The 15,812-nt window shown below is 43.6% G+C and overlaps 1 long non-coding RNA gene across 1 annotated transcript; it reads left to right on the top strand.

Moving 5' to 3' along the window:
- Positions 1-891: 891 nt before the first annotated feature.
- Positions 892-15,400, top strand: LOC129382126 (uncharacterized). Its single transcript, XR_008610201.1, has 3 exons — positions 892-968; positions 3,600-3,677; positions 15,348-15,400. It is a non-coding gene; the product is annotated as an uncharacterized lncRNA (long non-coding RNA).
- Positions 15,401-15,812: the final 412 nt, after the last annotated feature.

Genomic DNA, 15,812 nt, shown 5'->3' with positions numbered 1-15,812 from the left:
CACTGAGAAGGCTTTATTAATTCGAAAGCAAAATTTCCAGAAACTGACGACTGGAATTTAAGGCTAGTTTAAGCCTTGGAATTGAAGCCTTATGCCTGGCCATGTAACATAGTTATTTACAGGGGCTCCGAAAGAAGTCTTCTGTCGCCTAATGGTGTCTTAATGCGTGCTATTTGCGGCTGCGGAAAGCTGCGTATAAATAAAAGTAAGAATAAAATACAGGTACTTCTTACTATTCATTCATATAATTTACCATCTAAACGCAATTATTATACAAGCCATATGTGAGTGTTCCAGGTTAATTTTTACTGGCTTAGTACACGAGCCTTTGTATATTTAATCCTTCTTACTGAGTCACTGAATATTAGGGAAATTGTGAAGCTCCTCCAATTATCTAGGCATGCCCTGTCTATACAGCGCGAGGGGCAACACAAAGTAGGCATGCACTTCTGGCTCCCGGCCGTGTGCTCATCGAGGTGGTCGCTGTTCGTCCAGATCACAGCATACCTAATGGTGATGCTGTTATTGCTGAACGTAGTTTTCAGGAGTTTACGCACTCGCCTCCTTTGGAAACTAGACCGGTCATTTTCGGAAATGTACACAAATAGCCATAAATGGTATTTGTTGTCCACTGGAACTCGCGCGATTTGCGGCAGCTCTCGAAAAAAATATCACGAGCGATGTTGCAGGTTTTTGATTTTGTCTGATGGGCGTATACCTGTTGCAAACATTCTGAAAAGCCAAAGGTCCTGGTAAAAAAAAAACGGAGCGGGCCATTGGTGGAAGAACGTTGTACATAAAATTTAAAAGATGTATACCGGATGACTTTTATTTGTACGCAGATTATGCGAATACACTGTGCCACATTTATTTTTGTCAATCTGGTTTCAGAAAGCATCACGAGCTCTTCGCTAAACTTGGAGGTCAAGGAGAAGAATATCCGTGGATGAGAGTCAGCAACAAGCAAGGTGAAAATTTTGCCTGCCTATTAGCAGATTGTCGTTCGGTGTATACACTCGAATTGGTCTAAAATATACGTGCTTGAGAAAGCAAAAAGTTCTACACAGCGACCACGCAATTAAACACTGAGCCACATTCGGCCGTATTAGCTATCAGTCTCGACACAAAAAAAAGTTACACTCTAAGTAACTCAAAGGACATTTTTTTTACCAACGAGCCGCACCGCTGTTTCCCCACGTGTCCGTGTTTGACGAGATGGTGTGCGGGACCGCTGGCGTCAAAGTGAATTTGAAGCCATCGTGTAAAGTTTTGGTTTTGTTTTCTTTTTCTTGAATTTATGACTAATTTTGTGGTTGGCGGTTACGAGCTGCCAGTCGATGGCGTTATTAACATTTTACAAGTTTTTTCCGAGCATTTTAATACCTTAATCATGACGTAGAAGAAGAGCAAGGGCGGTGGGCGAACATGCTGTGTACCTGAAAATAACTTAACAAAGAAAACGTCGATGTAAGGGGCTTATATGCAAGACGTAATAGCGCATGGTAGTAGTTTTACCGCAGTACCTGTGAGTATTGCGGCAAAGAATACATAATGTATTGCAGAGAAAAAGTGAGAACCGCAGACAGCCGCTGATGTATGCGGTGACCCCACGGCACGGTCTGACCTCGACAGCCCCCATCTTTGACAGCCCTTTGGATCCCTGCGTCATGCGCTTTATCATTATGTCAGGTGCTCTCTTGTGGCCTACGTATGCTGCTGTTAGTGGTATGTTAGCATACTAATTGGTGTAAACGCAATGCACATGCATCTTGCAGTGAAGCTTACATAAACCATTATTGAAGGCATACACTCGTAGGAAAAAGATTTTGGTAGTTACCGCAGCTCCTATCTTGCTTAAATTTTGCATAAAGACCACATATTATGGCCCTTGTAGTTCACTGCAAGACTGTTGTGTTGTTACTTGGCTAGTTATTCTAGAAATAACTGCGAATTTTCCTTCGTCTGCTGCTTTCGTAGGCATCTCCAAACAAATACTGGAATCTAATCTTGAAGGTCATGCTCTGCCGTATTGCAGGCGGCGGGATTGACGTAGCGTGAATCTTTTGCACTGTAATCACAGCGAGGGGCGTAGAGAAAGGCAAACATGCAGGTATTCTTTGGCAAACTAGATAAATAGCTGAAGCAAGTGTTACATTGATTGATTTTGTCATAAAATTTGACCATTTTTATGTTTTTAAGAGACTAACAGACAGCAATGTAAAGGCATGTGTCAAAATATCAGTCATGTTTCATAGCAAGATCGCACGTCTGGCCCGGGTCGTCGAATATTAGATAGAGTTCTAAAAAAGAAAAGCGAATCTCTCAAAGCAGTGCATTAGCCAGCCACACAGTATTTCATCGATATATGTAAACGGAATACTTCAGCATATCTTCGTCAAATTTCACTTATGCGCAAAACAAAATTCTAGATTCGTGATTTTGTTATTTAGAATCCGCGACAGTGTAATCAAAGTGCCGAGGAAAGCAGAGTTTTAACATCACATCTTGCCTTTGAAAAGTTGTTAAAAAATTAGTAGCACATGCAAAGAAAATTCTAATTGAGAATTACTTTTCTTGGAAAACAGTCATTGAAATATTAATCTCGTACGCCCCTTCGGTTGAGAAGCTCCAAGCAAGCGACCACCCATAGAAGATGCCAGCCTTCTCGCGCGGCTCCTGTCCCGTATTTCTGGCCACGTATTTGTAATTTAGGTTTGCCATGCGGTCATTTTAACAATACGACGCAAAAAGAAAATTTGGAAGCCTTCGGAAGGCGAAAAGATCACTTCATAGCCAGTAATTAAGAAAATATGTGTAAACCTACGCCGCCAAACGGGTCAAAAGGCGCACCTGTAGCTACACCGTTAGAGCTTTGCGTGATTGCACAAGCGAGACGTAATCCATCATGCGTAGTGAATAAGTGAACTGAGCCAAGTTACCGTTAGAACACAAATATATTGTTGCCAGGCTGACCGGCGAACTCACCTAACGTTAATATCTAGCTTGCACGCCGTTCAACACAGTCGCAATGCTACGGCCCAAACAAATGCAGAAGGTCACAGACAGGCTTATTTAAACTTGAATGTTTACTGTTGTTTCAGTGACTGTGTATGGAAGACAACAACATTTGGAAATCTATTTGTTAGGTTCAAGAAGTGCCGTGCCAGAGTTTCTCGAGACAGAGAAACCTCTGCGATATTTAATTCAGAATTTCGGTTTCTTTCTAATTATTATTATGTGCAGAAAATGCCGCCAAGTCTGGGCACTTTGTCTAGACTCCCATGCACTAAAGATCGCATGCAATGATACACCATTTTATGGGTGCTGAAAACTATACCGATTGTCTAAGATATGGATACAAATTCATGTCATGTAATTTAACAGATAATGAATGAGACCTAAGCTCTGAAATAGATTTCCGCGATAAATAGTGCTTTATAACGGAAACCATGTTTGTTCCTGGCCCGTGACAGCTATATACGCTGACTGGCCATGTCTGATATGCTAAAACGCACTGTAATCATTAATTTCTGTGCAGCTGCACTTTTTAATTTGTAATGCTGGTTGTCGTAACATATGCACAATCTATTTGTACATAGGTGGACAGGGGGTGAAATACACGCTGAAGTTTGCGAGCAACGACGAGAAGTGCGGTATTCTTACACTTCACCTCCAAGGTGAGTGTCCGGTAATGTCAAAAACGAATGAAAGGGTTCACAAGGTATAAGACTGGCGCCATCATGATTCTTCATTGTGGCATCAGTTTTGGCTGCACATGCTGCTGTTGTTGCAGGTTCCCTTTCATATATACCACAACAGTTATATCGTGGAAAATTTTATTGTTGATTCCACATTAGGTTCTTAATACTACACGTGAAATAAAAGAAAATCTCAAATCTGGACCCCAACTTGTATGAAAAATATTACGGGTTGATGTTATAGTACGCAGGCGGTCCAGGCTCTCATGCACAAAGCAATAATGAAAGATCAATCAATCTAGGCGTATAAGACATAGTGACTGGTGCTTGGAGCACAGTTGAAAAATCGCCGCTAATTTTATTAGCTGACATTCAACTAGTTATGTAAATATTTACCTAAGTGTCTTGTTACTGCTGTAATGGCCGAGATTTGAATTGTGGTGTTGCAGAGAAACGTAAAATATACAGAATTTAATTGTTTCCAGGGAACCAAACATTGCGCTGAGTATAGCAATAGGGGCTTGTTGGTACGGCAAATCTTCTTTTGTTATAGATATGTTATAAGATATGCCGTACCAACAAGCCCCTATTGCTATCCTCATCAAGCGCTGTGTGTGTCAGATGTGCCTTCTGTTGTCCTTGTCAAGCTTGCGCTATAACAAAATAAAACATTGCGCGTTGATATACCAGGCGACAAATGAAAGCTGCATTGCATTATCAATATGTATTGGGAGTATACGTGAATATATTCGCAAATAGCAACAATGACTTCCAAACTACTTTAATTACCAGCAATAGAAGCAGAAAAATACTGAAAAGAAGGCGTCAGGCTTGGGCACACATTTTCACTAGCGATATATTCACTACATGCTTAGAAGTAATCAAGTTCGGAAGGGTTAGGAGCAAGGCTCAAAGGGGAATATCTCGGCAAATCTACGGTTTGTAGATGACATTGTCTTGTTCAGCAAAGTGGAGGGTGAATTAGGACAAGATTGAGGACTTTAACCGAGAAAGTACAACAGCAGGGTTGAAAATTATTGTGATAAGACAAAGCTAATTTACAATAGCTTGACAACAGAACAAAGTTTTTCATTGGCAGTGAACCTCTAGAATCGGTGCAAGGTTGCGTTTATCAGGTGAATAATTCACAACAGATCCTGATTATGTGCAAAAAAAATATAGCGCATATGGCAGGCATTACCAAATAATGAGCTGAAGTTTACCATTACCCTTACAAAAAGAAAGCAAGCTTTGCATTCCACCGGTATTAACCTATAGGCCATTATCTTTAACTTTAGCGAAGCTTTAGAATAACAGAAGGACCGAGCAACTAACGATGCAACGAAAGGCGTTCGGCGCGACCTTAAGCGACACAAAGATAGCCGTGTGGATTAGAGAGCGAGCGGGTGTAGTGGAATAGCCAGTTGACATTGGTAGAAAATAACTGGAGCTAGGCAGGACATGTAACGCGTAGAGCAAATTATTAGAGTGGCATAGGTGCCAAAGAGAACGGAAACACAGTCGAGTATGGTAGAAATTTAGGTGAAGGGACAAAATTAAAAAAAATTGCCGGTAAAATTTTGAACCAGCTAGCGCAAGACAGGGGTAATTGGAGATCACTGTGATATCCCTTCTTTTGGTGGTTTATATAAAGATAGGCTGATGATGATTCCTTGCGAATGGAGAAATCCTGTGAAACATGAAAGGCATCATGTGACTACGCGCTCGCATGTGCGCTCGCATGGTCATCAAGCAGTCTGAGTGAGGAAGCAAGCCATATATTAGTTACTGCGCCGAGCGGCAAGGATAACAACAGCCGTATTTTCCACCAAGCCACCCACAGCTCCTACGTATTATTTCGCGCCAACAATTAAGAAAGCTGTTGCCCTTAATGGCAAGTATGAAGATGAACAGCTTGCTTTCCCAATGAGGCTGTTTGAGGGCGCCGTTATCCCGTGCGCGTGGGAGTGCAGTCACGTGGTATTTTGCTATATTTCGCGAGAGTTTGGCATTCGCTAAAAGAAGTTAAACTTGCGATTTGTAGCCTGCTGGAAAGACGCCGTGTGACATCCTTTAAAATAATAAAAACGATCTAATCAACATCTCTATAACTGCAACAACAAAATGTTCCTAATAGGTTAATAGGATGGTTCAACTATTCGCTGTCAGGAATGAAAAATTAATGTCAATTTGTTAAAGTTATTAAAATGCACATTTTTTTATTCGGATAAGTTCATCCGACTTTATTTAGGGATACGTGCATGCTAGTTTGGATGCCTTGTATACATACGGTACAATTGTAGTAATATTAGACAATATTTATACATGCATGCAATAGACTTCGACTACGCCGTATTTAAACGCTCCTGGTATGCCTGCTGAATCGAAGACCTTTTCGGAATCTACAAAAGCGATCAAGATAATGTGCTAATATACTCAGTTATCTACCCCTTAAATATGAGTCAATGTGTAGTATTTTTTCTAAGGGCCACCACAATATAGCTTCATTTATTGGAGTAAAGTTTCGCCCTAAATCCCTAGAAAATTCCTCAATTAAGATTGCCACACTGTAGGGATGATAAAGTATTTCACTTGCAATCCCGTTTTTCAAGGATTTAGCACATTATTGGGTGATCTTGCGCCCAGGAACACAACAAACACATAAGATTCAACAATAGCAACCATCACAGTCATGGTTCGTTGAAATCTTATCTGGAGGTCAAGCTCAATCAGTGGTGCTTGCGTGTGCTCAATGGTATACGCGTTCATTCATCTTCAGCACGGTATTTAATTCGACAAAGAATCTTCTCCATTTGAATTAGTGATAAGGTTATAGAAAATTATAGAAATTATAGAAAATTATAGATGCGTTGTCGACCCTGCTCTCAAATCCTCTGCTCACGTTACCAAAGAACCAAAACCTTCTTGACGTTGACGTTGACGGCTATCCTGTCACTGCACTCATCGATACAGGCGCACATCTTTCTATTATGAGTGCTGCCTACCGACGACGACTCATAAAGCTCCTCACCCCAGCCCCGGCACGCGTCGTCCGCGTTGCGGATGGCGGTACTGTGCCTATTATCGGCATGTGTACGGCACGAATCAGCATTGCCGGCCGCCACACCCCTGTCCTCTTCACCGTGATTGCTCATTGTCCCCACGACCTAATTCTCGGCCTCGACTTTCTCTCCGCGCATTCTGCCCTTATTTATTTGGACAAAGGCTATGTCCTATTATTGAGGATACTTAAAAAAAGTTACGATAGGTAAAACTAAGTGTTTATAGCAAAGCGGCAAACAACTGCCAATTGTCTTTGCTGCCGGTGATGATGTATTACGACACGCCGCCGCTTTAGAATCCGCTGATACAGGTCTCGAATAGTGCACTTGGTTCTTGCGCTTTCCAGTTCTGCCAATGCACACTATCGCAATTACAGGGTTTTGAAATGAGAGCGTTGTCTCCGAAACCACGACAATCTTTTTCATCTGCTGATCCTGCAGCACGCTTAAAAGGGACCAATGTTTAGGGGACGTGCCCCTATATACTCACAAATCTTCATTGCTGTGTAGTTAGTGCCCATCCTTTGACAGTCAACGACTTACATTAAAAGCGAAACTTAACCTGCTAGAAAAAAGAGCGCTCTGAGACGAAAAGATCCTTGTACCATGACATATGTGTTTTTGCATGCAAAAAACCACAAAAGCCCTTCTGTGTTTCTTGAAGCACACTGGATTGTAGGAAGTCTTGTGCAGTGGAGATTTCTCTGCGCCTGACTGTGGATGACAGACTATTATTTTTCTTTTATCTCCTTATCATTTCTTCCCCTTTCCAAGCGTAGGGTAGCCAATCCGGCACGTCCTTTGTTAACCTCTCTACCTTTACCTCTTATTTTCACTTTCTTTATTACATCTTTACATATTTCATCGCAGTTCTTACTGCGGACTGCAATGAAACTGTGCTGTCCTGAAAAGTGTTTAAAAAGCAGTTCAGCCACTTAGAAAAGCACGGAAGCACTTCGACGTGCTAAGTGAAGAATTTGGAAGCGTTTTGAGAACCTTCAGCATGATCTCCCCTCTACAAATGTACCCTATAGGACGGATAACTTTGGGAAAAAAAGTGTACGCCCGCGTTATTACTTATTTTGCCCATTCCTGATGCTTCAGTGATATTTATCATCTACTTGACATACTGCGACCAGGATGGTTCGCTACTAGGGTGGTTCACTTTCGCTCGTCGCGCGTCTCGATGTACGTCGTGCACTGTCGCGAAATGTAAAGAAGTCTCGCGAAGCGTGTAACGCTGTCAGGTTAAACTGTGATGTGCGAATTCAGTTGGGAGCATTCTGCCTATATGCGAGCTTTCCCCATTCCAACAGAGTAAGCGTAGAAAGAACCTTCGCGAGAGCGATAGTGGTAGTTGCCGGCATGCCGCCTGCGGAAGCAATCTTGGCTGCGGGCCAAAAGTCTAGCGCATGTTTTTACGCCCTATCATCAAAGTAGTTTACTAATCCGAACATGCTACCTTGATGCGAAGACCTGCGGCGCTACCGCGTCCGCTGGCAGCGAATTTTTATCACAGCCGTACGATACAGTAAGGCCTGACTAGCGGCGCTTCGTGAGTATCCAGAGGCCAAATTAACTGTTTGATGTAGAATCAACAGAAATCTTAGCAGTGTCAGTAAGCCTTCTTACGCCGTGAAATCCCCACGCCATTCAAAGTGGGGTTAGACGACAAATTAAATAACAGAAAAATTGTTGACGCCCATCATGTGTGCGCCAATGTGCGTGTTATGTTTGGAAAATCGAGGGAGACACCATACGGCCTCCGAAACTTTGCCACCGTACTACAATGGTCACGCGAGAGCAAAGCACGGTGTCTTGTTCGGCGCCAGCGCGATGACTCGCCTCCACGTGAAAAACAAAGCGGTCCTGTTGCCTAAGCAACCTGCGCGCGTCGGGGTCGAAGGTATTGAAAGTAGACAATAGCCCATGAAAGAAACAGGAGTACAATCCCGGGGTAATTGAAGTAGCTTAACTCGGTCCACCGCGGAGCTCATTCAGCCGCGGGTTCACGCCATGCCACTTTCGCTTATAGGGTAAAAATGCACCGGATGACTTGGTTTTTTTGTGAAATTCCGAGCAACTCTTACGGTGCAGTGCGGGCGTATATGACAGCGAAGCTGTCCTTGGCTAGGGTATTTCCATCATCCGCGAACAACCCGCGCACTAGCTCCACGGCGCCTCTCGGCCCCACCGCGCGAACGCGCTCGTGCCACTGATCACGCCTTCGCCGTCGTCGTCTCCTTCCACCGCTGGCTCCCTTTCCGCTCATTGCTTATGGGGTATGAGCCATTAATTGATACGAGGAAGCTATCGTCATCATCAGCACCAGCATCACTTTCAACAACTGCACGGACAGACGGAAAAAAAACTTTAATGGGAAAAGGACCTGCGAGGTTGCCAGCCCGGGCTCAGGCCACCCGGTCTTTATGTGCGGTGAGGCATAGTCTTTCCACCACTGCCCGGGCCCGCCGGATAGCCCATAATTGGTCGTGTAGTTCCGAGCTAGTCAGAACGCTTAGTCATCGCTCCTCGAGAAGGTCCGGTGCTATCTTGTCCTCTACATATACTGATCTGATTTGTGTGCACTTCCATAAGATGTGTGCCATGTCTGCGTGTTCGTATTTACAGAGCTTGCAGCTCGCGTCTGGGTATTGTGTTGAATTTATTCTGTTTAATTGTACTGGGTTTCGGAACGTTCTGGTTTGCAACCTACTCCAATCTGTTTTTAAAACCTGTCGAGTTGTTTGTGGGGTTGTGGCTATGCTTCTCTTTGTTTCGTGTAGTGCGTCAGTATTTCGTGGTACGTGACCAGTCAGTCCATGTCGTCGTTTATCGCTTCTTCGTCCTCGTCGCCTCCTCCGTCTTCTCCTTCATGAGCAAAGACTCCAGCATCGTCGTCTTCTTCCACAGCTGCCTCCGTTGCCGCTCATCATCCCAGCGTAGAATTTCATCTCTCTTCTTTACCCGTAATGGGGGAGCCCCACTACATTGTTTAGTTTATTTACGGTGGCATTAACCATTGCATAAGGGTATGAGCCATTAATTGTCTTAAGAGGAATCTTTAGCTCACTTTTTAAAGGATATTTCCAGAACCCGTGCTACATCTAGCTTTGGGCAGGCCGTCGGAAGCATATCTATTTCGATTCCTGCTCAGGCGTCACAAATTATGCCGCGAAACATTTCACCATGGACACTGTCCCCACTGGAAATCGTGCCATATATACCTGGAATCAGTGCGAAAAAGAAAATGCCTCAGGCAGCGACTTATCAGATAGCTTTAGAATATATGCACAAAGAATACGCAGCCGCAACGCACATTTTCACAGATGGCTCTACAACTCCACATCGTTCATCATGCGGACTTTTTGTAACCTCTACAGGGCAACGATTCTCGTTTCGTCTTGAGCGAGCGACATCATCTACTTCAGCGGAGCTATATGGCATTAAGGAGGCCCTTGTGTATGTACTTCGACAGCAGCCGCCAAAGACATGGGTGATTTTCACAGACTCAAAAGCAGCCCTACAAAGTATCTGGAACAGGCACAAGCGTTGCAATAATCAACCAGCAGCATTTGACATTGCTTATCTTCACCACAGGGCTAAGATTGCTGGGCATTGCATAAAGTTCCAGTGGATACCTGGCCATGCCGGCATTTCGGGAAATGAAAGAGCGGACGAAGCCGCCAGAAATGGACTCCAATACCGCAAGTTCAAAAGAACATATTTTACAAAAGCCGATGCTTCAAACATGGCAAAAAAATATGCCTATCAAGAAAAAGACCGCATCTTGAATCTGCCGCTTCACCAAGATAACTTCCTACGTTACATTGACCCAGAAATGAGACCGAAAATTCCACGACCACTTCCTCGACACTTAGAGACATTGTACCATCGTCTCCGACTGAACGTGGCATACACGAACAATTATCTGTACCGCATAGGACTTACCACTAACCCATACTGTGATAACTGTCGCAACTTAGAGACAATTGAGCACATATTACTAGAATGCCCCGCGTACCGCGACGAGAGACAATTTTTTGAGCACCAAATGGACATGATTTGCCACGAACCGTTAACGTTACCGAGCATCTTAGGTCCAATGCCCGGCCCTTCAAAACAGCGACGGGTTTTGGATTTATTGTTCAATTACCTGACAGAAATTGGTCAAATAGGAAAGCTTTAAAAATTGCATCCTTCCCATGCAAAAGCTTAAATTTACCCGCCATGTCACCTGTATATATTAGTATCAGGTCCACTCGGACATTTCATATTTACTTTTATCCTTTTTTTCTCCAACTCTTTTCTGGAGTCTATTAATCCCATTCCCCCTACCCTATACAGAGTAGCATGCCAGCAGTTATATACGCGCCGGCAAAATTCTCTGTTTTTCCAATAAAGAGCCCTCTCTCTCTTTAGCTCGGGCCCAACTCCGACGCGGCCTATTCAAATACATGTAAAACGCAAAAACCTTTTTGTGAAATAACCCCTGGACCGATTTTAATGAAGTTTGTTGCATTTGAGAGAGAAAGTTAAGTTCTAGTGACTTTTGGAAGCGGAATTTCGATTTTGGTCCTGGATCTTGTTAAAGGAATTTTCAAAAATTCGGAAGTTTGAAAAAAATAGAAGGACGAAGTTTACGAATTCATAACTCTGCATCACAAACTGATATCGCGGTTCTGTAATTGGCATCCATTAGACCATTGAAAGCGGACAGATTTGATATGTCATTTTTTATCTTACGCGAATTTGTTACGTTGTTTACAAAGGTTCTGCAAAAGCTGTATTTCCATATTACGAAATTTTTTGAGTCTCATGTATAGCATATCAATTTTGTCCGCTTTAGATGTGCTATTAGATGCAATTAAAAGAATTGTATTATCATTTTTCGTTTTAGTGTTACAAAGTTGTAAACTTTATAGTTTCTTTTTTTGAAAATTTGCGATATTTGTCAAATTTTAATAAAACATTCATGACCTAAATCAAAAATTCGAAACCAACAGTCACTGGATTTTAAGTTTTTCTTTTAAAAGCAACAAACCTCGTCAAATTTGGTACAGTGGTTGCCGAGAAAAACGAATTCTCCTTTTACATGTATTTAAATAGGAGCAGCCGAGGTAAAGCTTCCTCTTAAGTGACGGACCCTTTAATAACAGCGGTAATACGAAAATGTGTCTGCATACGTGCCGTCGCGATGACCACAGATCAGGACAATAAATATGTTCTACCTCACCTCCGTGTCGTGTGCTAAACCGTTTCACTGGTCATCCACCTGCACAGAGTTGAATGGCTCATAATTGTTTTTCTCATCTTTACTTGAACTGTAGCAGGATGCACCTGGGGGCCCCATAAAGTAAAACAATTGCAATACGTTTATATTCCAATCTCCTAACGTCAAATTCACGTAACCGCCCACGCAAGCATTGGGCAGTTACCCACAGGGTTGTCTGAACAGACCAATTAAACGCTCTCCTTGTTCATAGGAGGTCACTTTTGTTTCCTTGGAACACGAATAACATTGCCGACACTAAGTGGGTTGTCTTATCTAATTGGCTGACAAGAGGCGTGGAGCACGCTCAAGTGGAGAGGAATTCGGTGTGGCCGAGCCACTACACTGAATATCGGCAACCGGAAGAGAAGGTGGTGACGGCGTCTGCGATTTGTCCGCTTTTCCTTACTTAGCTGGTGGAAAATCGCGGCAGCTTGCAACGGAAGCTTAAAGAGACCCTGAAATGATTTTTACGATTTTGTGCAAACGTACTGAGTTGTTAGAGTAGGTGCTTCTGATCATTAATTGATGCATCTAAGTGCTTCGCGTAGAGCGTGTAATTTATTACAAGGTTTTAAAAATGTACATCGCTGCCGATCGCAGCATACTGCTCAGCGGCCCCTATGCATATGACGTAAATCACCCAATTGACGTCAGTAGGGCAAGCTATCCGATTTGCTGCCCAGGGCGTGTCATCGATAATGTTTCCACCATTATGGTGAACAAATGATGTTCGTAATAGCTGGAATGTTAGGTAATTTGCTTCCATCAAAAAGTAACAGCAATAGAATGCTCAAGAACAATTTCTCACTACACTTAAGCACTTCCGGCACACAGCAAGCGTCGTCTGCTTGTGTTACCACGTGCTCCACTTTGACGAGAGCTCCGCGGTCAGAGTCGGTCTCAGTCTTTTCGCGAGCACTATGATTCATTTGGTTGCGTTGTGCACTGCCAAGGTAGTGACTGGCAATAAGTCAAGCTGCGATATCGTGTCCCTCTGCAAGTCAGTAGACGAGCGGACTGGCTGCAGCGCATCGGACTGCCCCCATCCGATCGGCGCCAGGATTGGCGCGTTTGCGGCCGTCACTTTACACAGGAAGATTACTAACGCAATAGCGTTTCGCGAGTCCGGTATTAGGGTAAACGCAAGTGCAAGGGGACAGGGCCTGGCCATTTGACTGTGCCGTTTCGCAGGATGAGCAGAAGCGCAAATGTGAATGGTCTGCATGGTGCAGCGACCTGGTGGCACAGAGCTCAACCACACACAGTAGCAGTAACGAAATGTATTCTTTGCTGCTGGTGTAAATTTTTCGCAGGAGTTTAATCGCTAGCACGTTGTTTTTGTAAACCCACCGTGGTTGCTCAGTGGCTATGGTGTTAGGCTGCTGAGCACGAGGTCGCGGGATCGAATCCCGGCCACGGCGGCCGCATTTCGATGGGGGCGAAATGCGAAAACACCCGTGTATTTAGATTTAGGTGCACGTTAAAGAACCCCAGGTCGTCCAAATTTCCGGAGTCCCCCACTACGGCGTGCCTCATAATCAGAAAGTGGTTTTGGCACGTAAAACCCCAAATTTAATTTAATTAATTTGTTTTTGTAAATGTTTTATATGTTTTACACTTGGTTAGAGCAATATTAGCTCTTTGTTTGGCTGGTTAAACTCTGTGCAAACGGGTGGCTGGACCGTGGGGACTGATCAGGCAGCTCACGTACGTTTACGCTAAAGTTCCTTCATCAGCTTGAGCTTATGCCTCCAATGTTCCCTCGAAACGCCCAGGTCGCCTGTGGTTACCGGAATACCAGACACGTTCGGCACTGCGTCAGAATGCTCGTAATGAACGCTGCTTCGATAGCTCTCGCTTGGGGTCGACGTCCAAGCAGCTGGCAGAGAGTTTCGAGAGGTTTCGCGCGCTCGCTCATAGAAAACCGGAAGTCGATGACACGACGTGCCATCATGACGCAGAGCCAGTAAAAGCGGAGCTTAGCCCCGATCACTCGGCGAACGAATTGAGGAGAAAATGTATGACTGTGGAGGAGGGTAACTTGTAATCATCCATAGATCTCTTAATATGAGACGTTTCGCATAAACTGTGGTGCGAATGATTAACTGTAGCTGTACCCTACGCGTATACAAAATTTGTCCGAACCATTTCAGGGGCCCTTTAAGAATGACACTAAAACGGATCCTAAGCAAAGAAGAGTTGGCAGAACGTGGTTGTAAAGGTTCTGAAAGTTCACGATAACGTTACATGGCCCCACAAAAAGTTTTATTATGCGCAAATAAGCCCATGCTCTCCGGCAGGAGCGAGTAGCCAGTGCTTCAGCGATCGGCGGCAGCCATCTTTTATTCCTTTCAGAGCGGGGCAGCCTCCGGCTGTTCGAAAGAAAATTCAGTTTTGCTCGGCATATTATTGCACCTTTAGCGCTCACACGTTAGTTTGACGCGGTAAGTTTTTGTGGTTTTGCGATTTCGCGTCAGAGCCACGTGAAGTGGGTGCAGGCCGCAAACTTTTGAACAATAGCCGATGGCTAATGGCGAAAGGGGTCGAATCAGATATAACTATTTTTCATTTGTTCGGTCAAATCATGCATAATAAGTGTGGACACGTCCTATCAAAGGGATCATATCATATCGCGGCTTTCGTGACGTCGCGTGAATAGGCTGGCATAGTTTGGAATAGTTTTACGTTATAGCGCCCAGGGTTCGCCTCTCGGCTCAGCTTGGTGAAACTGGCGCAGAGTTAGCATCAATGCTCGACTTGAAATAATAATTCTTACATGTACACACGAGTTTAAAAGAAGCAAGTAAGTTAGGTAATCTATTTGACAGCTGCTTGAACACTGCAAATTTTGATTCAGCGTTCATAAGGCTCGTCCAGAGATGCAATCAAAAAGGTGGAGCAGCGCTGCGTCACTGGCGATAAGAAAAAACTGTGCTCTTGCTGAAAAGAAAAAAAAGTGATGAAATCGCTAAAGAATGGGCCTCTCAATGACGGGAGCACGCACTTCGAGGTCAGCATCAAAATATCCTGAAAATGCGAAGATCTGCAGCACATAGCCTAAACGTTGTTAGAGGGCCTAAGGGAACAAAATGTTGGGTAACGTCGTATGTGGTTTCTTGTACGAAGCACATTCCGCGGTTTGGTTTGCAGTACACTCCTGTTTTACCAGTTGAGTACCTTCTTGCAAGAATGAAGGGGGATGCTGGATATTTAGCATTTGCCGTAACTTTTTTAACATGTTTTGCTATTTCGGTATTCATGGGCCCAATTTTTGTTGTGCTAATACGCGTCTTGTTCTTTTTTTTTTTTCAGGCAAGGACCATTGCGAAATGCATGTTTGGGATAGTTATGTCGATACAGAATTGCCCACATGCAAAAGCGAATACAAGAAATTATGTAGCGATTCGCATACAGTTTATTCAAGCGAGTGCAAAACGTCGTCTACCTAAAATAATTAACAACGTCGTGGTGCTATAGTGCCCGCGTGGATGTCATCTACGTGCACAATTTTTTTTTTTGCATTTCTCCAGTTGGTAAATTACACTTACAGTTTCCGAGAGTAGTTCGTAGGTATGTAAAGCACGGCAATAAATGTTTCTTCGCATAATATTCGCTTTACGAAACAATTGCATTTATGTGTCAACACGTTTACCTAAGTTCACATCAATTATATTCACAAGGTGTCTTTGTGCTTTCTGTAAAGAACACGTTTCGATTTCGAGACTGATACCAGGCCATGCTGGAAACGACGTTAAACAGAGACATAACAAATCACTG

This window comes from Dermacentor andersoni, chromosome 4, assembly GCF_023375885.2.
Source record: "Dermacentor andersoni chromosome 4, qqDerAnde1_hic_scaffold, whole genome shotgun sequence".
Classification (NCBI taxonomy): domain Eukaryota; kingdom Metazoa; phylum Arthropoda; class Arachnida; order Ixodida; family Ixodidae; genus Dermacentor; species Dermacentor andersoni.
This window is presented reverse-complemented; position numbering and strand designations above follow the sequence as displayed.